Source organism: Lipotes vexillifer, unplaced genomic scaffold, assembly GCF_000442215.2.
Source record: "Lipotes vexillifer unplaced genomic scaffold, Lipotes_vexillifer_v1.1 scaffold732, whole genome shotgun sequence".
In the NCBI taxonomy this organism is placed as follows: domain Eukaryota; kingdom Metazoa; phylum Chordata; class Mammalia; order Artiodactyla; family Lipotidae; genus Lipotes; species Lipotes vexillifer.
In genome coordinates this window covers 3,027,017-3,053,413 of record NW_006792596.1, presented here as the reverse complement: position 1 = coordinate 3,053,413, position 26,397 = coordinate 3,027,017, and positions in this window count along the sequence as shown.

The following is a 26,397-nucleotide window of genomic DNA, read 5'->3' as shown; positions in this document are numbered from 1 at the left end:
TCCAATGACTTTGGCCTTTCAGGCCCTCGAGCTTCTTTTCCCCACTGATCTGGTATTTCTCTGTATGTCAGCTGCCCATTTCCGCAGAAACATTTAGAACATGCCATTATCAAGAACTGCAAATACTCCATAATCTCATCTCCAAGTATCCAAACTCTGAGTATCAATCCTTTGACATTAAGATGACCTCCAATCCATGGATTCTATTATTTTTTCACTGTCTATCTTCTGTTGAATGGCCTTTTCCCCCTTCTTCCCAAGCTTAAATTATATGGCATTACGGGCTGAATTGTGGGCCCCTAAAATCCATATGCTGAAGGCCTAACTTCCAGTATCCCAGAATGTGACTGTATTGGAAGATAGGGCCTTTTAAGAGGTAATTAAGATTAAATGAGATCATATGTGTGGGCCTTAATCCAGTTTGACTGTTGTCCTTATGAGGAAATTTCGATGTACACAAATGACCCCAGGGATGTATATGCACAGAGGAAAGATTCTATGAGGACACAGCAAAAAGGTGGGCCATCTGCAAGTCAAGGAGAGAGGCCTCAGGAGAACCAAATTTACCAACACCTTGATCTTGAATTTCTAGCCTCCAGAACTATGAGAAAATAAATTTCTACTGTCTAAGCCACCTCATCTGTGGTACTGTGTTATGGCAACCCAACAAATTAATATAGATTTTGGTATCGAGAAGTGGGGCACTGCAGTAACAAATCCCGAAAAACGTGGAAGTCACTTTGGAGCTGGATAAGAGGTAGAGGCTGGAAGAGTTTTGAGTTGCATGTCAGAAAAAAGTCTAGATTGCTTTGAAGAGACTGTTAGTAGAAATATGGAAATTAAAGGTGATTCTGGTTAAATCTCATATGGAAATGCAGAACATGTTTTTGGAAACCGGAGGAAGAGCAACTTGTAATAAAGTGGCAAAGAGCTTGACTGAACCGTGAGAGAGGCCTCAAGAGAAAGAGAACTTGACTATACCTTGATCTTGGACTTGTGGCATCCAGACAGTGAAAAAATAAATTTCTGTTGTTTAAGCCACTCAGTCTGTGCTATTTGGTTACAGCAGCTCTAGCAAGCTAATACGCATGGTAATTCATAAACATTACTCTTTCATACACTTTCTTCTTCCTTACCCTCTCACAGTTTTATCATATTTGCTTGCAAAACCACAACTCTGGTTAAATCCAAAGTCTGTCTAGTCTACAAATGCAACATACATCTCAGTAAGTTTGGAGGAAAGAAAAACCTCATATAAAACCACATTGACTGCTCTTTCTTTAAAATTAAAACCACAGATGTCAACTGGGCCCTTAATTGCACTGCAATTATCCTATACTTGCCTTATGCATTGATTTTTCTACTCTTAGGAGATTATTTCATATATTCTTTTCTTATCTCAAAGTTCTAATACTTAAATATTCCCACTCTGAGATTAAAACTTTCTACTGATTTTACTGAAAAATTTGAACCAATCAAAACATAATTTCCACTATCTCTCACGCTCATATCTCATTTATCAGCATCTACACCTGAATGTGATTTCCCAACTCTTACCAGAGATCTCTGCTTGTATCAGAAGCTAATCCTTCCTTTTCTATTTAATATTTTTATAATTCTATGTTTATTTTTTCATCCTCGAATAGTAATTTTTTGAGCAGTTTTAAATTTACAGAAAAAATACTCAGAAGTTCCAAAGAATTTGTATATATACTCACCACCTCCCCACAGTTTCTCCTATTATTAACATCTTGCACTACAGTGGTTCATTTATTATAACTGATGAAACAACCTCAATGTACTATTATTAACTAAAGTTCATGGTTTACATTAGAGTTCACTCTTTGTGTTGTACAGTTTTATGGTTTTTGACAAATGCACAGGCCTATATGTACCATTACAGTATGTTTCCTTCCAAGTTTTGGCAGTTATGAATAAAGCTGCTGTAAACCATTCATGTGCAGGTTTTTGTGTGTACAGAAGTTTTCACCTCATTTGGGTAAAAATCTAGAAGTAAGATTGCTGGATCTTATGGAAGCCTATGTTTAGCTCTGTAGAAATTGCCAAACTGTCTTTCAAAGTGTATATACCATTTGGTGGTCCCACCAGCAAAGAATGAATTGCTCAACATCCTCACAAGAATTTCCTTTGTTAGTGTGTTGGATTTTAGCCATTCTAGTAGGTATGTAGTGGTATCTCATACTGTTATCTTTTCATATGCTTATTTGTCATCCATTTATCTTCTTTGGTGAGATGTCTCTTCAGACCTTAATCATTTCACTTTTAAATCAGATCTTATTTGTTTTGCCAACTCAGCAACATTATCCCAATATTTCCTACAATTCCTTTTTGTTCCTCTCTACATAATTACCTCCCTCACCAAAAAAAAAGTATTATTTTTTCCAGCTTAAAAAACTTTTCTTCTTCTACAAATCCTGATAGCTATCCTCATTTTTAGTTTCCTTTTGCAGTTCCTCTTTTTAAAAATATTTTTTATTGAAGTACGGTTGATTTACAATATTGTGTTAGTTTCAGGTGTATGGCAAAGTGATTCAGGTATAGATATAGATTCTTTTTTCTGAATATTTCCCATTATAGCTTATTACAAGATATTGAATATAGTTCTCTGTGCTATACAATAAATGCTTGTTGCTTATCTATTTTATGTACAGTAGTCTGTATCTGTTATTCTGATGCTCCTTATTTATCCCTACCCACCTGAAAATGGTCATACTACCCAAGGTAATCTACAGATTGAATGTGATCCCTATCAAAATACCCATGACGTTTTTTTACAGAACTAGAACAAACAATACTAGAATGTCTACTGAGCCAGAAAAGACCCAAAACTGCCAAAGCAATCCTGAGGAAAAAGAAGAAATATGGAGGCATAAACCTCCCAGAGTTCAGACAATATTACAAAGCTACTGTAATCAAAACAGCATGGTATTGGCACAAAAACAAATATATAGATCAATGGAACAGAATACAGAGCCCAGAAAGAAACCCACATACCTACGGTCAATTAATCTAAAACAAATGAGGAAGAATCTACAATGGAGAAAAGACCGTCTCTTAAGCAAGTGGTGTTGGGAAAGCTGGACAGCCTCATGTAAATCAATGAAATTAGAACACTCCCTCATGCCATATACAAAAATAAACTCAAAATGGTTTAAAGACCTAAATATAAGACATAACACCATAAAACTCCTAGAAGAGGACACAGACAAAACATTCTCTGACATAAATTGAAGCAATATTTTCTCAGTTTCCCAAGGCAAAAGAAATAAAAGCAAAAATAAACAAATGGACCTAATCAAACTTAAAAGCTTTTGCACAGCAAAGGAACCCATCAATGAAACAAAATGACAACCTATGGAATGGGAGGAAATGTTTGCAAATGATGTGACTGACAAGGGGTTAATATTCAAAATATACAAACAGCTCATACAACTTAGGGCCATTGAAGAAAGTGGAGAAGGAGACTTTAAATGAAAATTTTGGTTATTACATTATTATAACATGTTTTATGAGAAAAGAAATATCTCACAGTAAAACATTATATCTGTAACATTAAAAAGCCTGTGTGCCACAACTAAGACCCAATGCAGCCAAATTAATTAATTATTAATTTTTTAAAAGTCCAATAAAATATATTTGCAGAAGGTTTATAAAAAGTGGACTATAAATCATATCTTCTAATATAAAACAAGCAAAAAAATTAGGAAAAGAAGAAGAAAACAGGAAGTTTGTTTTTGGATATCTGAACTTGTGGTAATTTTATTTTTAGTTCTCCTTTTTATATGTATTCTAAATGTTCTATAAAGATTTTATATCAATTTTATATTGTGAAAAAAACCTTTTAAACATAATTATGTAATATATCCATCCTTAAAAAAATTGCAAACCAATCTTTCCCCCAAATTCCAACAGTTGACTCTCCTTAATCCTTATTATCTCATCCACATCTTATTTTTCCATTGCACTTATTGCCTTTTTACACAAATTCCTTATTTTTATATTATGGTGTCTGTGTTTTTAGGCATATATCCCAGAAAACTATGACTTTCACATAAATACTTAATTGGTATTGTTTAATTAATAAAAATATGTTGTCATTCTCTAGGACCGATATGTCTTCTGAATTTTAAAAAACGATGAGCTAAATGGGAACGTGATTGGCATCCCTCAAGTCTTTGATGATTTGCATTATTTTTTTTCCCAGACACATGTTATTGCACTGGGTTTACCAAGTTTGGAGTGAACCCTGGGAAGCTCCAGGCTTTTTCTTTCATTCCATCCTCCCCTAATATCCCTTATCATATAGGTAAGGGAGCCAAATATACCCATTTAAACAATATTCCCAGGGACTTGAGAAATAACTGATGCTGTCTTGCCTCGTTTCTCTGTTTTATTTTGTTTTTAATTACTAGTCATGTTCTTCACTTTGGTCTGCCCTGAATTCCGTTACTTCTTGGGGGCCCTGAAAGTGCCCTTTCAAAAGCCACTTCCCCTAGTAGTCTGAGTTGCATTCCTTGATTTGTCTACAATTTGAACAAGTTGTTTTCCTAAAAGCAGCCCACACACAATGCCTCACTTTGATTACCAGATAACCCATGAAATATTTAAGCCATACCAGACCTCCTGCACCTCTCCCATATCAGTACCTGCAGAATATCCCTCTTGGGCCTTTTCACTGGCTCTTTCCTCCATCCCCATCAATATAATCTAATCAGATCCCAGAACCCATTGCAAATTGAACTTCCCTTTCCACCCTCCCTAAAAACCAATGGTTTTGAGCCATGCTTCATATTGAAACAAAACGTCTAACTCTACATTTAAGTCCCATTCTAACCAACCACAATTTATGTTTGTTTACTTACACCTGGACATACCTTTTCATTTGGTGTGGGTTGGAAGGGAGGGCATTGTTTCTTAGCTGGCCGTAACTTTCTTTTCCTTGATTGTAACTATATAGAATGATTGCTATATTCTTTCACACTCTTGAATGAGGTATTTAGATGGCATGGGATAAGCGAACATGACCTATAGTTGATTTCTGGCATGACTATGTTACCTGGAGTTGCAGAATCTTCTATATTCAAGAAGTTGCTGTTCTTTGTATAACCGACTCAGGTTGCAGAGCTCACAAAAAGCACTAAACATAAAGAAAATTATTGATGAAATATTTTGTACATGTCCCAAGAGGAGTCATTCGTTTCAGGGAAGACTTTTCAATATTTGAACTATAGCTTATCAATATAAATTATTTATAGAGAAGTTAATATGTATTATATATGTATCATATACATAATAAACAGCATAAAAATACTGCAAGATCGTTTTTTGACTTCTGTATATTATTTAGATTCCAGAAATACTGAAGAATAAGGAGGTAGAGATAAATCCCTGAAGGTCCCTAGATATTGCAGGTAGAAATCAAACTAATTTTAACATACTTAAAACACAAAAATACCAATTTAAAAACTATTTGGAACCATGAAAAATGTTACAAAAACGTAAACGATATAAACACACATGGTTTAATAGCATGCCTAATACTTGGTATTACTAGTGTTCGCATAGCCCAGCTATACTTCCACAGTCAGGTTTTTCTCAGAAAAGGAGGATTTTTCTTTTATTGAGATTACACAGTTTTGTTTAGAATTACGTTTAGTCAGTATAGGATATATTCACTAGCAGTTTTAATACTAGGTGAGAGTACTGCAGGGCATGACTTCGATAGCATGCTCTCCTTAATAGTCATAGTTTTACTTACCAGATAGGTTCAGATCATGTAATTTCCTAAGAGATATTAATAAGATTTTTACAAACAGAAATCAATAACTAATATATTTTAATAGGCAAATTTTAAAATGTAAATATAGTCAGCCCTATTTATTGAGTGCTTCTGAGGATACTCTAAGAGTACAAAAAGTAATACATAGACTCTGTCTTCTATTACATACATCAGCTGGAAAGATAAAATATATGTTGTACATTAGAAAAAGCTGGCAAACTGCTACAGCAACTTCTTATCATGTAAACTGATAGAATCACAGTCAGAGAGAGTCAGAGCAAAGGATTTAAGTACTCTGTCCTGTTAACACAGGTTTTATTCTACATATGTATTTTGATCAGCAGAGGAAAACCTCTCCTCGTGGCAGACCCACTGATGTACAAATTATTGGTAGTTATCCTTGCTGGTTCACAAACTGGCCCTCGTACATGGAGGGCAAAGAGAAACCAAAGGAAGAGGCAGACCACTCCTGACTGGTAGGTGGCAGGTTTCATAAGCAAGGAAACTTACTTACCAGGCTTGTCTTGGGCGGCTGCAAGATGAGTCGATCTCCACACTCACCTGCCAGAATCTTAAAACTTTATATAGAGGCCTTAAATGGGCTCAGTCACATATTCAGTCCAGATGGTTTCAACATCACGTTGCTCTCTCAAGGCTGCATCCTTGAAAACGACTCCCACTGTGGGAACCACAGGCAGAACTTTACATTCCAAGGGGAGGGAAGGGGTGAGGAGCCTCTGACTGCCCAGGTCCATCTCGCATGTCAACCAGTGGTCATGTCTTCTTGATGACCTCCTCCAGCAATCCTCTTAAGGTCCATTCATATAGTATTTAAGATTATTCACATGTCAAAACTCCTAAGGAAATAAAAAGGATAAGCAGATTTTTTATAAAACCACAAATTTTAAAAAGATAGCTAATATAGAAAAAATATATACGAATTAGTGATTTATCTTTCTGATGATTTAAAGGTAGAAAAACAGATTTGGGATAGTTATGCATGCAGTCATATATGGAGTTTCCAATTTTAACACATAATTGAGCAAAACTAAAAAAATTATATGCAATATGATTTGTGCTAAAATTCATCCGAAACTAGAAACAAATTCAAGAGGAAGAAACAAAATTTAGAGATTAAAGGTAAGAGTAGACTTGAGCCAAATAAATCTTGTACGAGAAACAGAGAAGAAAATAGATGAAGTATATTAGGATTTACACCAAAACTAATGCATTATTGTTCACGTTTTTCTCTTCTAGTATACCAGTTCCAAATGAGCATCAAAAGTAGGGCTCTATATCCTGACTCTAAGTGTATTCTTTTAAACAAAACAAACAGAACTAGTTTTTCAGCTTAGCGAAGCAACCTATTTATTTAGCACAACAGGAATGCTGCCATTTTAATAGGAGAGGAGACAAGTGGATTTATTCTCAATCCTTTAAGCTCCTACTTTGGGACACTAAAATGTGCTAAAAAAAAAAGTTTCTGATCCAATTTTAGAAAATATTTCAAATCCATTGAGATTCTCCATTCTCCCCATGTCTGGAACATGATTATTTTGAGAACATCTGTACTTTCAACAAGGCTGCCTGCTTCTGTGTTGAGCTATAAAAACAGAAAAAAATATTGAGCTAGCAGATTCATGTGGTTCATGTGTAGAGGCTAAACAAGGGAAAAAATAATTTTAGAGTGCTAATTACTTAGTTGAAAGATAGAAATTGCCAAAGAAGTTAAAATTTTGCTGAGAACTTTATTTAGCAGTCTCAATGAGATTTCTGCTTATTACGCATCAGACAACTGTGGTTTTAAATAAATTCTAAAAATTCTTAAAACAACACATTGTTGATTTTAGTTATAAAAATATAAATATCCTTATTACAAACTTTTTCTATAATAGAGCATTTAAGAAAGAAGAGGGGAATACCTACTCTCAGTCATCTCAAATAATTATATTCTGATGTATTAAGCAACAATTTATAGCCTTAAAAACCTTTGTAAAGAGCTGCTATAAAATATCTATTGTTTCCTGAGAACAGTTTAACTGAAATATAAAGTATAATTTTTGAATGTTTAAAATAATCTTTGATTTTTCCTTTTTTAATGCTTTATATAAATTCTATAAGGAATAATTGGCTTTGATTTTTAAAGGAGTTGCTTCACTCGTGCTATTTTTAGAACACATATACTCATTTATGATTTTATTGGTTTCTGGTTTAAATGGTACCCAGGGGTCAATCAGCAAACTCAACCAACCAAGATCTGAAAACTTCATAATGCACTGAAGGAAACAGAGTTAAAATGTTTGACAAAAAGAAAAATGTTCCACAATCTTTTGGCACTTGGCTTACTATGAGAAGGTCTAGGCAGGTTCTGAGTTGTTCTTGAATCTACCCCAATTCTGAGATGTGGGCATCTGTTCTCTACCATTAACTGTCTACATTTTAGTTTTTCCTTGAAATTAAAAAGGGGGGAGGGAAACTACAGTTAACAGCATACTAGCAGTGAGGAAGCATGCATGGTAAGTCACCGAGATATAAGCGATAAGAGTGGGAAGAAACAAAAAGCCCTAATAGACTTTGGTGGAAAAGTGTCACTGTATGCCAACTCACCTCAGCACTTCCTGGAGTTGTAAAACTGCCCAGTAGTTAATATTCCTCCTGAAGCTCTTTAACTATACTACTTAATTACAACAAGGACATATGTAAGATATTTTGGAAAAGTGTCCATTCTGGCTCACACATGCAAAATCATTTTTATACACACACACACACACACACACACACACATATATTATGACATACTTATATGTCTGTGTCTATGTTTTGTGTACATATATGTATATATGCACATATATCTATGTGTGTGTATATATATATATGTATACATACATATACCTATATGTCTGTAAGTATTTACAGTGTTACCACTGTATTTCTAAATCATCTCAATGGCATTAGACCCTCAATCACTTCTCTGATTATTCCCATCATCCTTTGGTACATGACTTCCCTGATTCTTCCCACTTGTGGCCTTCTCAATTGGTGGATCATTTTTCCCACAAGTCACATACTAATGGTCCTGGATTTTGAGGGTAAGTGCTCTCTTTGCTTCCCATTGCTGCTCTCAGTCCATGCTCCTTCTATATTTTCAAAAGTAAACAACGGTGAATTTCATGTCATTGGTCCATATCATTACACCCCAAAGATATTTTTTTCTTTGCTCATGTATCATTCCCAGTTATATTTTAGCTTCCACTTACTGTCAATTCTTCTGACACGGTTCCTGTATTAATTATAGGCGACTTCATTATACACAAAGAAGACCATTCCTTGAACACTTCTCTTCCAATGATCTTGCCCTGCATACCACCTCAGCTCTTCTCTTCCATAATCACACCCTAGACCTTGCTATTTTATAATAATTTTCCTCCAGTCTTAATTTTAAGCACCCCTCACTATTATGGGCTGAATTATGCTCTCACCACCCACGTTCATATGCTGAAGTCCTAACCCTCAGTACTGTATTTGGAGATAGGGCCTTTAAATGTGACTGTATTTGGAGATAGGGCCCTTAAGGAGGTAATTAAGGTAAAAGGAAATCATATGGGTAGGCCCTAATCCAGTATTATGGCATCCTTATAAGAATAGATTAAGACACAGATATCTGAATTTCAGAAAACACACGACGTAGAGACAGAAGAAGACGGCTATCTGTAAGTCAAAGATAGAGGTCTCAGAATAAAAAAAACAAAACAAAAAGACCCTGTCAATAACTTGACCTTGGACTTCAAGCCTCCATAACTGAGAAAAAAATAAATTTCTGTCGTTTAAGACATCCAGTCTAGTGTTTTGTTATGGCAGCCTTAGCAAACTAATACGAACAATATCTACAACTGCTTACCTTTACAATGCAGTTCTTTTATTAGATAATCTTCAACAATTTTTCAACCCCACTATGACCTAGATCTATTGATACAGTCCTCACCTCCCTGATTTCCTCCTTGCCCTCCTTTCCCAAGTTAAATTCCATATTTAATTATTTTTAACTTTTTATTGAATTATAGCATGGTTACTAGAATATACATACTATATATGTACAGCCTGGTGAATTATTACCAATCAAGTGAATGTTCTCATGTAAAACCCATAAGCATGTAACCAGGTACATAATCATATAATACGGTTAATCATTTGATCCCTCCTCGGCCTTCTCTTTCTTCGTTGTACTTGTTTGGCACAAACAGTCCTGGTTAAAATCAATTCTCCCTCTACTCTGCCTGGGCACCTGTATAGGTAAATGAATCTAGAAAAAAGTCTGCAGCCATCTAGACCATTCTCACTTGAATTCAAGAAGGGCTTTGATGTTGATTAGCATGGTCCACTCTCTAAGTTTCTAGACGAGGGGTCAGCAAATTTTTTCAATAAAGGCCAGATATTAAATATTTTATTCTTTGTGAACCATATGGTCTCCATCATAACTACTTAGCTAAGCCATGGACAATATGTGAAGAATTAGCATGGCTGTGTGCCAATATAATTTCCCTTACAAAATCAGGAAGCAGTCTGGATTTGGCCCATGGCTCACAGTTTGCTGACTCCTGCTCTAGGCTATTATGTAAATTCTTCTTTTCTTTCCTCAAATTGATGAAACCTCCTAGCCGGTTCTGATTTGTAAATGATGGCCTTGATTATTAATCCAATTAGAAAACTGAGGCAATCTTTAAAAGAACATTAATTATCTCCTTCCATCAAATCTAGACATTTGCCAGCATCTAGACACATACTGTTTTCTCTCGTCACTATAGGTTACCTTTCCATACCCCAGTCTAAGGCCAACACTTTCAACTGTGCAATGGATCCTATATCTTATCATCCACTAAAAAATATGGCTCAAGCAATCTTCTTTCTTTCTCCCAACTCGTCAATTTTCCTCTTTCTACTGGATCATTTCCATCAATTGCAAAAACCAGAAACAACAACAAAAACCTTTTTTTTTTAACTCCCACATTCCCTTCCAGCTATACCCATTTCTCTGCTCCCTTTTATATTCTTTGACAGGTTTTCTACATTCCCTAAATCCAATTCCCCCTCTCTGTTTTCTTTTTAATCCACTCCAATGAGGGTTTTTCTCTCACCACTTTTCTAAAACTGCTGTTTTAAGGCTCACCAATACTATTCCAATTGCAAAATCCAAAGATCAATTCTCAGTTCTGATCTTTCAGTAGGACATGGTGTGATTGACCCCCCTCCTCCTCCCATGCTCCTCTTCATTTGGCTTTCAGGACACCTTACCCTCCTGATTTTTCTCTCCTAATGCTGCTCCTTTCTGAGCTCCTTTGTTGGGTATTCTATGTGTGATCACATTCACATTGGGGGAGGGCTCAGTGCTCAGTCCTTGACTTGTTCTCTCTTCTTATCAGCCCTCATTCCCATGGTTTGTGGTTTTTAAATACTATTCACCTGATAACACTCCAGATTATTTTGATTTATAGCCAGAGGTGTCATTTCAACTTCAGAGTCACATATCTAGCTGCCTCCTTAATAAAGTTAGTTTACATTTAAATAGTGTCAAAATACTGTTACTAAGTAACGTGACTGAAACCAAAATACCAATGATTGAGCTAACACTGCTTTACGTACAGCAATTAACTACAGCTCCATTTATCTGGTTGCTCACATCAAAAACGTATTGTCATCGTTGCCTTACCCCTTTTTCTTGCCTTCCACATGAAATCCATCTGAAAATCCCATTGATTATATATTAAAAATACATACAGAATCCAACTACCTCTGAACTCCACTGCTCACAACCTGCTTCAACCCAGCATAATGTCTCTCCCGGAATATTGCCAAAAAAAAAAAGGTTTTTTAAATGATTTTTTTAAAAAACATTTTTTAACAGTCTTTTTATAAATAAGTCAGTACAGGTTTCACTCTGCCACAGATGCATCTGTGAAATCAGAGCCCCTTGTCATCCCACTGGTGGATGTCTGAACAATGTCCCACTTCTTATCCCAGCCAGAGCACCCACCTTCTGTCATCCCTGTTCACTGTTTCCAAATCCAGGTGACCAAATAATCGTTTATCCCCAAAGTAGACCAGGCAAACCACAAGAGGAATAAATCCCCACCAGATGGCAAATGACCACCCTCGAAGAGCCGCTGCAGCCTCTGCTTGGCCTCAATTTCGCTCAGCTTCACCATGGTGATGGCCTAAGCAGCACAGAGAGGACATGCCACAACACTGACTACAACGGGAATCCAAAGGGAAAAGGAGGTGCACACAAGCCACATGAGGCCTTTAGGGCAGGAGTCGTAAACTGTCGCCCCAAAAGCCATTTAGTTAATTTCCCTCTTTCCACTCTTGCGCACGTGTGGTCAATGTGAGACAGGCTGGGACCTGGGGTCTGGGACTCTTTGCTGCAGTGCTTGCAGCTGGAGGAATGTCTCCTCGAGTAACAGAATACAAAGAATCTTTAAGGGACTGAAAACAACTGTGTACACATATGCAGTTAGGGCAAATTATATACAAGATATAAAAAGACCAAAAACCCAACTGCTACTTCTGAGGTGTCGGGAGCAAAAGCAGGGTACTGCACATGGTCCCTACATGCAGCAACACCAAGGGGGGGTGGGCACACCGCCTATGCTACCCCTCAGGATCTGCCCCTACAGATGGACCAGCTCCATCTGTAGCATGAGTCCCAATAAAGCATTGCCTGAATTTCTACTCTGGCCCCTTATCAATTTCTATTGATTAAGGAGGCCAAGAACCCTGGTCAGTAACAAATGCTCTGCCTATCTACCAAAGTTATTACAGTATTTAAAAATAATCTACCTCATACCACTCTTATGCAGAACCCAAGAATGGCTCCAAGAATAAGAGATGATGTACTTACAATGGCCTGCAAGAGCAAACCTTAGGTAGCTCCCAGTTTCCTTACTCTCCTTTCCTCTCTTGGGACACTTGTTACACAAGGACTCCTTGAGTTCCCTTAATATCCATGTCCCAACCTCGAGGATCTTTGCACTGGCTTCTTGCTCTGCGTGGAAATATCTTCCTTCAAATACACGTACGTCTCTTTAAAGTCTGCGCATTTCACACCTTCTCTTTTGAAGGTCTATCCTGACCACATTGCAATGCGGTACTCCATACACCCCCACACACACACAACTTTAGTTTTTTATTTTATGGTTTTCCTTAGCACTGGTCTCCTTTTAACTTACTATATAACTCAAAAATTTATTATATTCAGTGGCTATCTAACCTTATAAGAATGCAGGGATTTTTTTTTTAAATGTATTTTAATTTCTACAACTAAAGCGGTACTTAGCACATGGACACAGTCAAAAATATATGCGTTAAGAAAATAAATATGAATAAATAAATGTGATAAATAGGAAGACTATCAATATCTGGGCTTAATTTCTGAAATCTTGCACTGAAACTTTAAAAAAAGTGCTTTGGGAAGAATAAAAAGTCAAATTACATTTAACTTGATCACAGTTTTAATAATTTCAAAGTTGTTTTTTGTTTGTGTTTTTTAACCACTTAAATGGTCTGCAGGTCTATTTTAGTGGAATAATTAGAGATTCCTGGAAGCTTGAAAAATTTTAATTTCTTCACCATATGCCATGGTGTCTACTCAATTCCCTAATTATCAGGAGACCAACTCTAGCAGGGTTTTACATAAATATACAATTATTCTAGTTGTTTAGTCTGTAGATAAAATTATATATCTACCCGGAAATTTAATAAAGCATCATTTTCAAATTCTTATCCAATAAGCCATTCCTCTCACATCTACTTCTCAGTCTCCTACCTCAGCTTCCACTCCTACAAACACATTAAAGTTCAAAATCACATACGTGCTTTAATCACATATACAACTACATATACATGTAGTGATAACCCTGAAATATTATAGAGGCAGAGAATCTCAACTACATTTAATTTCAAGCACCTGATAGATCATCACAAACAAAATAAACAGTTACCGATTTATCCTTAAGGTAGTAATTTAAGAAAGCATTTGATACATACTTTACATATATTATAGTAAATATGTAACTACCTTCAATTTTTTAAAAGAAATATACCAGCAGACTCAAAGATGAATCAACATTAAGGAGTTAGAAGTGTGCATGTTTGCAGAAACTCATATTTGAGCCAGAGTAAAATAAATGCATATATTATTAGGATGTTTGATCAAAAGTTTGATTTTGCAAGTAGATATAGCTTTAATGTTGGTAGTTCCAACTCTGAATGAGTACTAATTTTGGTTCCATCTACAGTGTTCATGTAGACATGGAAAAAGAGTAAATCAGTTTTTCATTTCTAATTTTAAGACATGATATTGATTTAGCTAATAATATTAGTATAATGTTTGATCTCTTGGATATGTATTTTGAATTTGACTACTCAGCTTTGTGGTTTGAGGTTAGATTTTTCAAGGTTATCAGAGATTTTATCAGACAAATATTAGAAACTTGGGCTTGATATTCCAATATGTAGATATTAACTATGAATGACTATTCTTCCTGAATACTCAATATATTTTCTATTCATTAGTGTTTCAATTATACAAATAATATATGTAAAAGATTAATACATTGAAAAGATTAATCAGTTCAGAAATCTGTAAAATAAAAAGTGAAAATTCTCTTTAATGAGGTTTACTTTTACCTTATTTCAGAGGTAGTTTGTCATACTTTGGTATATAGCACTCTGGTTCTTTCCCTCTACATTGGCATAAATATATATTTGTATACACATATATATTTAAATTGATGAATTCATATTGAAAATATTATCCTGCAAACTTAAGAGTTTTTTTTATCTACCAATAGCTCAGATATTTTTCCAATTCATTCTTAGAGATCTATAATATTCCATAGGCATGAGTCTGTTTTGAAGCTGGGCCATATTACATAAGAAATATTTTTACTCTTTTGAATTTCTGAAACAAATATGATACAATACAAGCCTTTAGAAAAGTTTAAGGTAGAAATGAGATATAATTCCATTTCTGAAGGGACTTCCAACATTACATTTTTTTTCTTTTTTTTCTATTTTAAGTAAAATCAGACCAAGTGAAGAATCTATATTTTATTTCATTTTCTAATGAGCACATTTAAAGTGTATGTGAACAATATTTAAAGAACTCTTTTCACATTACAAAATATTTTTCTATAATTAACCTAAGTTAAAAATTATAAAAACCTATTAATTTGCTATTATTTCTATGTAACAGATAAGGAAAGTAAACCTCTTTGAGGTTTAGTGAGTTGTTCAAAATTTCACAAAAAGTAAAAGGCAGAACCTGAAATTAAGGGTTCACATCTTGAGACTCCAAGATAGAATGCAAATTTTTCTTTCTCTTTAAACTTGCTGTGGATGTTTTTCCACAGTTGATTTTTGAATAATAAATATTAAGTGATTTCTTTGTACTTTAGCATTAGGTGTTCTAACACTTCTACTTCCAAAAATATTAAAGATGGAATTTAACAAGCATTCTAAATATCCCAATTATGAAATGTATTGTGTTTTGATATGTGAATTTTTCCCAGTGAATGCATTTATTTATCATTTAAGATGAGAAGATTTAAGCTTAAGCTATACTTTTTAAAAAGCATTTGAAAAGAGATAAAAGTATGAGTTTGTTTGTTTCAATGGAAAAAATAGTGGGTAATACATATTTCACATTCACTATATGCAGACAGTGTATTAATATTTTCATGATTACAGTATTTATACTAACAATGTTCCTGTGATAGGTTCTATATTGTACAAGAAAAGCGTAGATTAAGGTTAAGAAATGTATGCAAGATAATATAATTAGTAAACAGTAAATCTACAACTCAAACCTCAGCTATCCAATTTAAAAAATTTGTTCTTAACCTCTAAATTACTACACTACATATTCATGTTCACTTTAGTGATTTATCCCAATGTTTAAATAGAACAAAGTAGTGTATTTTCCAGTCTTTTTAAGAGATCTAGAAAATATCCAGCCTCATTAAGTTTATTCCCTACAGTGTTATTCTTCAGAATGCTGAAAGAAATGCTGCTTTTACCTTTCTTTTCTTAGCTATATAGATTTTGGCATTCAGGTCCATGTTAGGGCTTAGGTTATAAATTTTATGCCTGTAAAATTTTCCATTTTGTTAATGTCTTTTATGTGGCAAATTCCTCTGGTTCCTTATTATGGTCTTTGAGTATAATGATTGGGTAATGATATCCAATATTCTGAATCATTTTATGTATATACACCATATGCATGCAAATTCGATTTGCCTAATACTCTGCTCTTTAATTTGCATTTTCATAGAACTAGTTGCGTATTATGTGGTAAAATTATACTGACTGGTTTCAATATCTTAGAAAGTTAAATCATCATTATATGGGAAATGTTTGAAGGCATTAATTATAAACGAATCATGAAAAATATTCTCAAGGCACATATCTTGAGTTATAATGTGATAATAGCTACATGTTCTAAAGATTTATTTTAGAGTTATGATACATACCCAATGTTTTGATTAAAAAAATTAAACTGAGTGATTTCAGGAGGAAAGTATTCATTTTCTAACTTGAAATACTAATGTGAATATGTTTATGTAATTCTAAGCTGCTACAAATTAGATACAAATGGCATAGGTATATAACGGCATAAAAAATTCAGAGGCACCAAGTGCATACAAACACAAAACACATTAGAGGTTTTAATTCAAAAAATATATTGTATTTTTTAATAAAAATAATAAAGGCTCCTAATCTGAATCATTAGCAACCACACATGCCCTAGCATGAGTCTTTGGTTTTTTAACTTCTGGTTTAAAAATGAGAGCATTTTCAACCCAAGAGGCTGAGACCAGGTGATAAAGCTTGAAGCTAGAACTATATTAGCACCCTGGTACTACACTGAAGTCCAGTTAAATATGCACAGGTGTCTGATTTGAGGAGTTACAGATGAAAGAAACACAATGGACCAAGATCCTGAGGCATAAAAGAGGATGGAGAGGGTGGAAGTGATTTTTGATGAGTGTTTCTCAGTCCTACCTGGGCATTAACATCAGTCTTGAGTCTTCTTAAATATACAGATAACTCAGTTGAAAATCAGTATTATTAAATCAAAATCTCCAGAAATATCAAGGGATTTATATTTTTAAGAAGTTCCACATGTGATTTCTGGTTAAGGTCCAAATCTGCAAAAAATGGAGTAGGAAGCAGATGAAGACAAAGTTGAAATACACTTAGCTATGAATGAGACACCTGTACCAAATAAAAAGAGGGTGGTTTCACAAAGAGAAGACTTTTGTTTTGTTTTCACATGCATGGTTAGTGTTTTATTCTTTGGAGAATGGTTCTGAAACATCACACTAAGTCAGATTGAATTTTTTTTTAATAGAGGGAAAGGTTAAGTAAGATGAGAATGGAATAATTTTATTCTAATTTGGTAACTGGCAGGTAACACCTGATTTCCAGGAGAGAAGTTACAGTAGAAGAGTTGCTGAAGGATGCATAGAAGGATGTAACTAAACTTCTGCATGAGGAGAACCCAAAGTTAGCTGAGTAAAAAAAAAGAGACAAGTGTGAGTCTGCATTTTGGATAGTATTTGGGTGAACTGAAATAGCATATTGAAATATATTTCACCCATTTATTTTTACATGATTTTACGTACCTACTAGAACATTTCTATTATATATGTAGCTGGCATTATATTTCTATTGAATACTGCTGCCCTAGAATTCATCTATGACCTGATTAAATCTCTGATTTTCATGAGCGCAAACATATCGATGGATCAAGGCCACTGTAGACGGAGAGGCTATCACTGTTCCCCTACAAAAGCACTGCGTGCCAAATATCCCGGTGCTCTTTTCACAAAGACAGAGGGGAAAATTAATAATAAAAAGGTTTACCGGACGTGGCCCTGCCCACCAGAAAGACAGGATCCAGCCTCATACACCAAACTACAGGCACCAGTCCCTTCCACCAGGAAGCCTACACAACCCACTGAGCCAACCTTACCCACCAGGGGCAGACACCAAAAACAATGGGAACTATGAACTGCAGCCTGCGAAGAGGAGATCCCAAACACAGTAAGTGAAGCAAAATGAGAAGGCAGAGAAATACAGAGCAGATGAAGGAGCAAGGTAAAAACCCACCAAAGCAAACAAATGAAGAGGAAATAGGCAGTCTACCTGAAAAAGAATTCAGAATAATGATAGTAAAGATGATCCAAAACTTTGGAAATAGAATGGAGAAAATACAAGAAACATTTAAGAAGGACCAAGAACTAAAGAGCAAACAAACAGTGATGAACAACACAATAAATGAAATTAAAAATTCTCTAGAAGGAATCAATAGCAGAATAACTGAGGCAGAAGAACAGATAAGTGATCTGGAAGATAAAAGAGTGGAAATAACTACCACAGAGCAGAATAAAGAAAAAGAATGAAAAGAATTGAGGACAGTCTCAGAGACCTCTGGGACAACATTAAACATACCAACATTTGAATTATAGGGGTCCCAGAAGAAAAAGAGAAAATAAAGGGACTGAGAAAATATTTGAAGAGATTATAGTAGAAAACTTCCCTAATATGTGAAAGGAAATAGTGAGTCAACTCCAGGAAGCACAGAGAGTCCCATACAGGATAAATCTAAGGAGAAACATGCTAAGACACATATTAATCAAACTATCAAAAATTAAATACAAAGAAAAAAATATTAAAAGCAACAAGGAAAAAGCAACAAATAACATACAAAGGAATCCTAATAAGCTTAACAGCTGATCTTTCAGCAGAAACTCTGCAAGCCAGAAGAGAGTGGCAGGACATATTTAAAGTGATGAAAGGGGAAAACCTTGAACCAAGATTACTCTACCCAGCAAGGATCTCATTCATATTTGACAGAAAGATTAAAACCTTTACAGACAAGCAAAAACTAAGAGAATTCAGCACCACCAAACCAGCTTTACAACAAACGCTACAGGAACTTCTCTAGGCAGGAAACACAAGAGAAGGAAAACACCTACAATAACAAACCCAAAACAATTAAGAAAATGGTAACAGGAACACACATATCAATAATTACCTTAAATGTAAATGGATTAAATGCTCCAAACAAAAGACACAGACTGGCTGAATGGATACAAAAACAAGACCCATATACATGCTGTCTACAAGAGACCCACTTCAGACCTAGGGATACACACAGACTGAAAGTGAGGGGATGGAAAAAGATATTCCATGCAAATGGAAATCAAAAGAAAGCTGGAGTAGCAATTCTCATTATCAGACAAAATAGACTTTAAAATAAAGACTATTACAAGACACAAAGAAGGACACTACAAAATGATCAAGGGATCAATCCAAGAAGAAGATGGAACAATTGTAAATATTTATGCACCCAACATACGAGCAACTCAATACATAAGGCAAATGCTAACAGCCATAAAAAGGGAAATCGACAGTAACACAATAATAGTAGGGGACTTTAACATCCCACTTTCACCAATGGATAGATCATCCAAAATGGAAATAAATAAGGAAACACAAGCTTTTAATGACACATTAAACAACATGGACTTAATTGATATTTATAGGACATTCCATCCAAAAACAAAGAGAATACACTTTCTTCTCAAGTGCTCATGGAACATTCTCCAACATATCTTGAGTCACAAATCAAGCCTTGGTAAATTTAAGAAAATTGAAAATTGAAATTTTAACAAGTATCTTTTCTGACCACAATGCTATGAGACTAGATATCAATTACAGGAAAAATATCTGTAAAAAATACAAACACATGGAGGCTAAACAAAACATTATTAAATAACCAAGAGATCACTGAAGAAATCAAAGAGGAAATCAAAAAATACCTAGAAACAAATGACAATGAAAACATGACAACCCAAAACCTATGGGATGTGGCAAAAGCAGTTCTAAGAGGGAAGTTTATAGCAATACAATCCTACCTCAAGAAACAAGAAACATCTCAAATAAACATCCTAACCTTACACCTAAGGCAGTTAGAGAAAGAAGAACAATAAAACCCCAAAATTACCAGAAGGAAAGAAATCATAAAGATCAGATCAGAAATAAATGAACCAGAGATGAAGGAAACAATAGCAAAGATCAAAAAAACTAAAAGCTGGTTCTTTGAGAAGACAGACAAAATTGATAAACCATTAGCCAGACTCATCAAGGAAAAAAGGGAGAAGACTCAAATCAACAGAAGCAGAAATGAAAAAGGAGAAGTAACAACTGACACTGCAGAAATACAAAAAATCATGAGGGATTACTACAAGCAACTCTATGCCAATAAAATGGACAATCTGGAAGAAATGGACAAATTCTTAGAAATGCACAAACTGCCAAGACTGAACCAAGAAGAAATAGAAAATATAAACAGACCTATCCAAGCACTGAAATTGAGACTGTAAAACTATAAGATACGGATGAAAGAAACTGAAGATAATACAAACAGATGGAGAGATAGACCATGTTCTTGGATTGGAAGACTCAACATTGTGAAAATGACTATACTACCCAAAGCAATCTAAGATTCAATGCAATCCCTATCAAACTACCAATGGCGTTTTTCACAGAACTAGAACAAAAAATTGCACAATTTGTATGGAAACACAAAAGACCCCAAATAGCCAAAGAAATCTTGAGAAAGAAAAACAGAGCTGGAGGAATCATGCTGTCAGACTTTAGACTATACTGCAAAGCTACAGTAATCAAGACAGTATGGTACTGGCAGAAGAACAGAAATATAAATCAAAGGAACAGGATAGAAAGCCTAGAGATAAACCCACACACATATGGTCACCTTATCTTTGATAAAGGAGGCAAGAATATACAATGGAGAAAAGACAGCCTCTTCAATAAGTGGTGCTGGGAAAACTGGACAGCTACATGTAAAAGAATGAAATTAGAACACTTTCTAACACCATACACAAAAATAAACTCAAAATGAATTAAAGACCTAAATGTCAGGCCAGACACTATAAAACTCTTAGAGGAAAACATAGGAACAACACTCCTCGACATAAATCACAGCAAGATCCTTTTTGACCCACCTCCTAGAGAAATGGAAATAAAAACAATAATAAACAAATGGGACCTAATGAAACTTAAAAACTTTTGCATAGCAAAGGAAACCATAATCAAGACAAAAAGACAACCCTCAGAATGGGAGAAAATATTTGCGAATGAAGCAAATGACAAAAGATTAATCTCCAAAATACACAGGCAGCTCATGCAGCTCAATATCAAAAAAACAAACAACCCTATCCAAATATGGGCAGAAGATCCAAATAGACATTTCTCCAAAGAAAATATACAAATTGCCAACAAACACATGAAAGGATGCTCAACATCACTAATCATTAGAGAAATGCAAATCAAAACTACAATGAGGTATCACTTCACACCATTAAGAATAGCCATCATGAAGAAATCTACAAACAATAAATGCTGCAGAGAGTGTGGAGAAAAGGGAACCCTCTTGCACTGTTGGTGGGAATGTAAATTGATACAGCCACAATGGAGAACAGTATGGAGGTTCCTTAAAAAACTAAAAATAGAACTTCCATATGACCCGGGAATCCCACTACTGGGAATATACCCTGAGAAAACCATAATTCAAAAAGAGACATGTACCACAATGTTCATTGCAGCTCTATTTACAATAGCCAGGACATGGAAGCAATCTAAATGTCCACTGACAGATGAATGGATAAAGAAGATGTGGCACATATATATAATGGAATATTACTCAGCCATAAAAAGAAATGAAATTGAGTTATTTTTAGTGAGGTGGATGGACCTAGAGACTATCATACAGAGTGAAGTAAGTCAGAAAGAGAAACACAAATACTGTATGCTAACACATATGTATGGAATCCTAAAAAAAAAAAAAAAATGTTTTGAAGAACCTACGGGCAGGACGGGAATAAAGACACAGATGTAGAGAATGGACTTCAGGACACAAGGAAGCAGAAGGGTAAGCTGGGACGAAGCGTGAGAGTGGCATGGACATATATAGACTACCAAATGTAAAACTGATAGCTAGTGGGAAGCAGCCTCATAGCACAGGGAGATCAGCTTGGTGCTTTGTGTCCACCTAGAGGGGTGGGATAGGGAGGGTGGGAGGGAGATGCAAGAGGGAGATGATATGGGGATATATGTTTATGTATAGCTGGTTCACTTTGTTATACAGCAGAAACTAACACATCATTGTAAAGCAGTTATACTCCAATAAAGATGTTAAAAAATAAATACTAAAAAGGTTTAATGTAAATACTCCTTTATGTCCAGCACCCTCTACTTAATGAGCTTTGGTTTAACTATCTCAGCACATGATACCTAAGTGTGAGGGGTACTGATTTCAAAATAATACTCTCCATTTTTTCCTTTCCCCCTTTGCCCCATCTCCCATCTATCACTGTGCATTTTCCAAGCATGTTTGTCTGGGTTTTTTTGCCACTGGCAAGATAGTGATAATTAAGTAGTGCAGCAGGAAATCCTAATGACCTTAGCTCTCAGGTAGAAAAATGGAGTTGTTTAGAGGGGATGCAGTGAGTTTTTAAAAGTTGGGTCCTGGGGCTTCCCTGGTGGTGCAATTGTTAAGAATCTGCCGGCCAATTCTGGGACTCCGGCTCGACCCCTGGTCCGGGAAGATCCCACATGCCACGGACCCACTAAGCCCATGTGCCACAACTACTGAGTCTGCACTTTACAGCCCACCAGCCACAACTACTGACCCCACGAGCCACAATTACTGCACTTAGAGCCCATGCTCCAAAACAAGAGAAGCCACTGCAATGAGAAGCCCGCACACTGCAACAAAGAGTAGCCCCGCTTGCCACAACTAGAGAAAGCCCACGCACAGCAACGAAGACCCAACGCAGCCAAAACTAAATAAACAAAAATAAAATCTATTAAAGAAAAAAAAAAGTTGATGGGTCCTCAAGAAAAGCTGCGTGAACCCTGCTCCCTGAACTAAGCCTAAAGAGTGCAAATAAATAATCGTAACTAGACAACATACAGAAAACAAGACAAACAAAAAATAAAATGGCCAGCTTTGAGTGGAGGAAGTTCCCACAGGGCTCCAATCATCGCTTGCTTTGCTGGGCAGGGCATGGGGCATCAAGAAACAGAATCTAGTTTTCCTCCTCAAACACAGTGACCACTTAAGTTGCATGAACACTCAAAATTTAGAGAGGCTGGGTTAGAAAGCAGCTTTCTTGAGAATAAGCCTGAGAGTAACGCAGAAGCTGGACATCTCACAGAGGCCCAAAACTTCAGCCCTGGGTCCAACCAAAAGCAAGTGACTCAAAAAACTCTTTGGCTTTCAGAGATGATTTTTCCACTTCATAAAATTCTGTACTTGATCTCATTCTATACTTGGAACTTGTAGATGATATTGCCACCTGGGATTTTTAGTGATTTTTGACATTTTACTCAGAAGCACAGTCTATTGTCTTTTTTGTTTTATTTCTTTTTGTGTAATATACCTCACAATTCATAACTAAAAGAATGTACTGTCAGTACAACCTTATGTTGACTGGAACAATCATGATGTAGAGATAAAAAAAGATAATGAGAAACACTCTATCCCTCACGAAAGATCGTGCAAGGATAGAGACCTACAACTACTACCATCCTCCCTGGGGTGTACACAAAAGACCTAGAAGTTGATCTTACTGCCTAGAAATTTTGTTTTACAGTTGCACTTCTCTGTAGCCCTAAATGTGCAAAAGTAGTAGGGGCAAATGAAGTGCATGGTTCCTCTGGTAGGCAGAATTCTAACGATGTCCTGCCAAGACTCATCTCCTCTGCTTATTCAAGTAAACACTAATCTACATATTTCTGTGAAAGTACTTTGCTGAATAAATTGAGGCTTCAACCTTGAAATAGAGCAATTATTCTGGATTATCCCGATGGGACTAATCTATTCACTTGAGCCTTTCTTAAAGCAGAGAAATCTCTCTGACTAGTGTGAGAAAGATAAGGAGAAAAAGAAGTTAGAGAGATTCAAGGTGTGAGAAGAAGTCAACTGTCCATTGCTGGGTGGGAAGATGAAGGAAGCTACGTGCTAAGGCATGAGGTCTACCTCCAGAAGCTGAGAGCAACCTTCTACTGACAACCAGCAAGAAAATGAGAACCTCATTCTTAAAGTCACAAATTGCTGAAATTCAGCCAACCAACTGAATAAACTGGAAGCAGATTCAACCCCTAAGCCCTAAGCTTCATTCCTAATCAAGACATCTTGATTTTTGTCTTATGATACCTGGGGAATAGTAACCAGTTAAATGATGCTGACACAAACTTCTGACCTACTGAACTATAATATAATAAATTTGTATTTTTTAAGCCACAAAGTTTGTTGGAATTTGTTACAGCAGCAATAAACACTACTAACATAGCACCATCCAAGAGTCTCAATCGGTTAGAGTTGAAAAGACCCCAAGAAAATGTGTCCTCATGTTGGTTTTAATCAGAATTATGGGAAAAGGTTGAGATCCTCTTAATGAGCCTTCCTACTTCAATAAGGAAAATAGACAGATGACCATGCTTTGTTGCTGTCCTTTGCTTGGGTACCCAAGAAAGTTATCATGTATGAGTCCAAATCATTTTTTCTGAGAGAAGTAAAATTCAAAAGTTCAAGTGCAGTGATTTACTTGACAGGTGGAGGGTACTCTAGCAGGGAACTGGGAAAGTCCCAGAGTGAAGGGAATACAAGCAATAAAAGGGTGTGAAATGAGACAGCTGTAAGAATGGCTGGCTAGGGGTTAATCTAACAGGGAGACTGGGAAATAGAGTTAAACCCATTCCTCAAAACGATCTCACCTTTGCTACCCAGAGGTGTTTATTCCCAGGCACTTCTGGCCTGTCCTATGTGTGAATGGAAAGATCTTCCCATTCCAGAAAAAGCCCTGGAGTCCAGAGATGGAAATATTGGTAGGTGGAGATTGTATACGTCATACTAAAATGTTCATGCCTAGTGAAAACAGGGAGGGCATCAACATTTCTGTTATACCATGTGGAATTGGATAGAGCAATGTGGGTCACACAAACCAAACCAATCGTAATTTCTGTATTGTGATACATATAGAAAGGTCTGTCATAGACAGACTAATATATACTTTCATTTATGACAAATTCTGGGAACTCAGGGCATGTGAGCTGTCTTTGGACCGTGAACTGATTCTCTTTAACCTTATTGTGGAATGTTGAGAAATTATTATTTTCTTGACATTGCCTAACTTGTAGGTTGTGAAATTCAATGGTGGATGATAAGTCCTTATCTTTTCGACCTTTTTAACACAGATGATTATTCTTTTAATTCTCTCTCAACATCGTATCTTGGTTTTCTCTGTTGGATTAGATCCTCTTTCTCAGTCTCCTCTGCTGATTGAACTCCACCACTCAGATTCATAAATGTTAGAAAATCTTAGGGCTCAGATGTTGGCATTCTGCCATCCTCACTGACTCAATAGGTAACTTCATCCAGTCACATGGTTATAAATACCATCTATAGGTTGAAAAGCCCCAATTTATATCTGCACCCTGAACCTATCCCCACAGCTGCAGACCAGTTAATTGATATCTTCACTTGGATATCAAACAGACTTTCAAAACTGTATATGGATGAAAGCAAATCCTGGCTTATGTCTGTTCACCAAAAATGTCTCCCTCTTTATTTTTTGGTTGCTCTGGATGATAACTTTATAGGTACCCTGACTCCTTTTACTCACACCTTTTACCTTTAAACCTTGTTACCTGTTTGATCTCATCACCTACTCTCTCATTTTCTCATCCATACCTTTCTTTTCCTCATGATGACAAAATGAAATTATAATGGAGTAATCATAGTTCAGGCATACAAAAATAGAGGAGGACAGCCATTGAGGATCTGGTCTCAGACACGTCTGTACCACTGAGAACTTGAACAACTGGACCAGACCCAAGGACATCACTAGACATATTCAGAAATACACCTGTCAGCTGCTACCTTATGGTCTCAAGATCTCCCCTTGTAACTATGCAACCATTTCAAACTCCATTCAATCTTTACTTAACAAAAGCACCCTTACTCTTTGCCAGCTCCAATTATAATTCTTGATAAACAACTTGTAACGAACTGTAATCTTGCAGTTTTTGCCTTTATAAGCCTCCCCCATTTTGTAGTCTGGCAGAACAAAATTCAAATGCTTCTCGAATCTATGCCTCCCAGGCTACAGTCCTAACAAACCCCAAATAAACACCTTTTAAAAATTTCAATCAGGTCTCTGTTTCTGAAACTTTGGTTAACACTCACATACGCAGGGAATGATCTAATCTCATGGCATTTGCACTTGATCTTCTCTGCTTGGGGGACAGTTCTCTTCATTCCTTAGATATCCCTAGGATTTGTAACTTTACCTTCTTTATACTTTTGCTTATACATCTTGCCATCAGTAAAGCCTTCCTTAAACATTCTACTCCCGCCCCTTCTTCACGCCAGCCCTCCTCATCTCCCTTCCCTGCTTTGTATTTTTTTCTCTGAGAATACTTGTGTGTGTGTATATTTCATGTGAGAG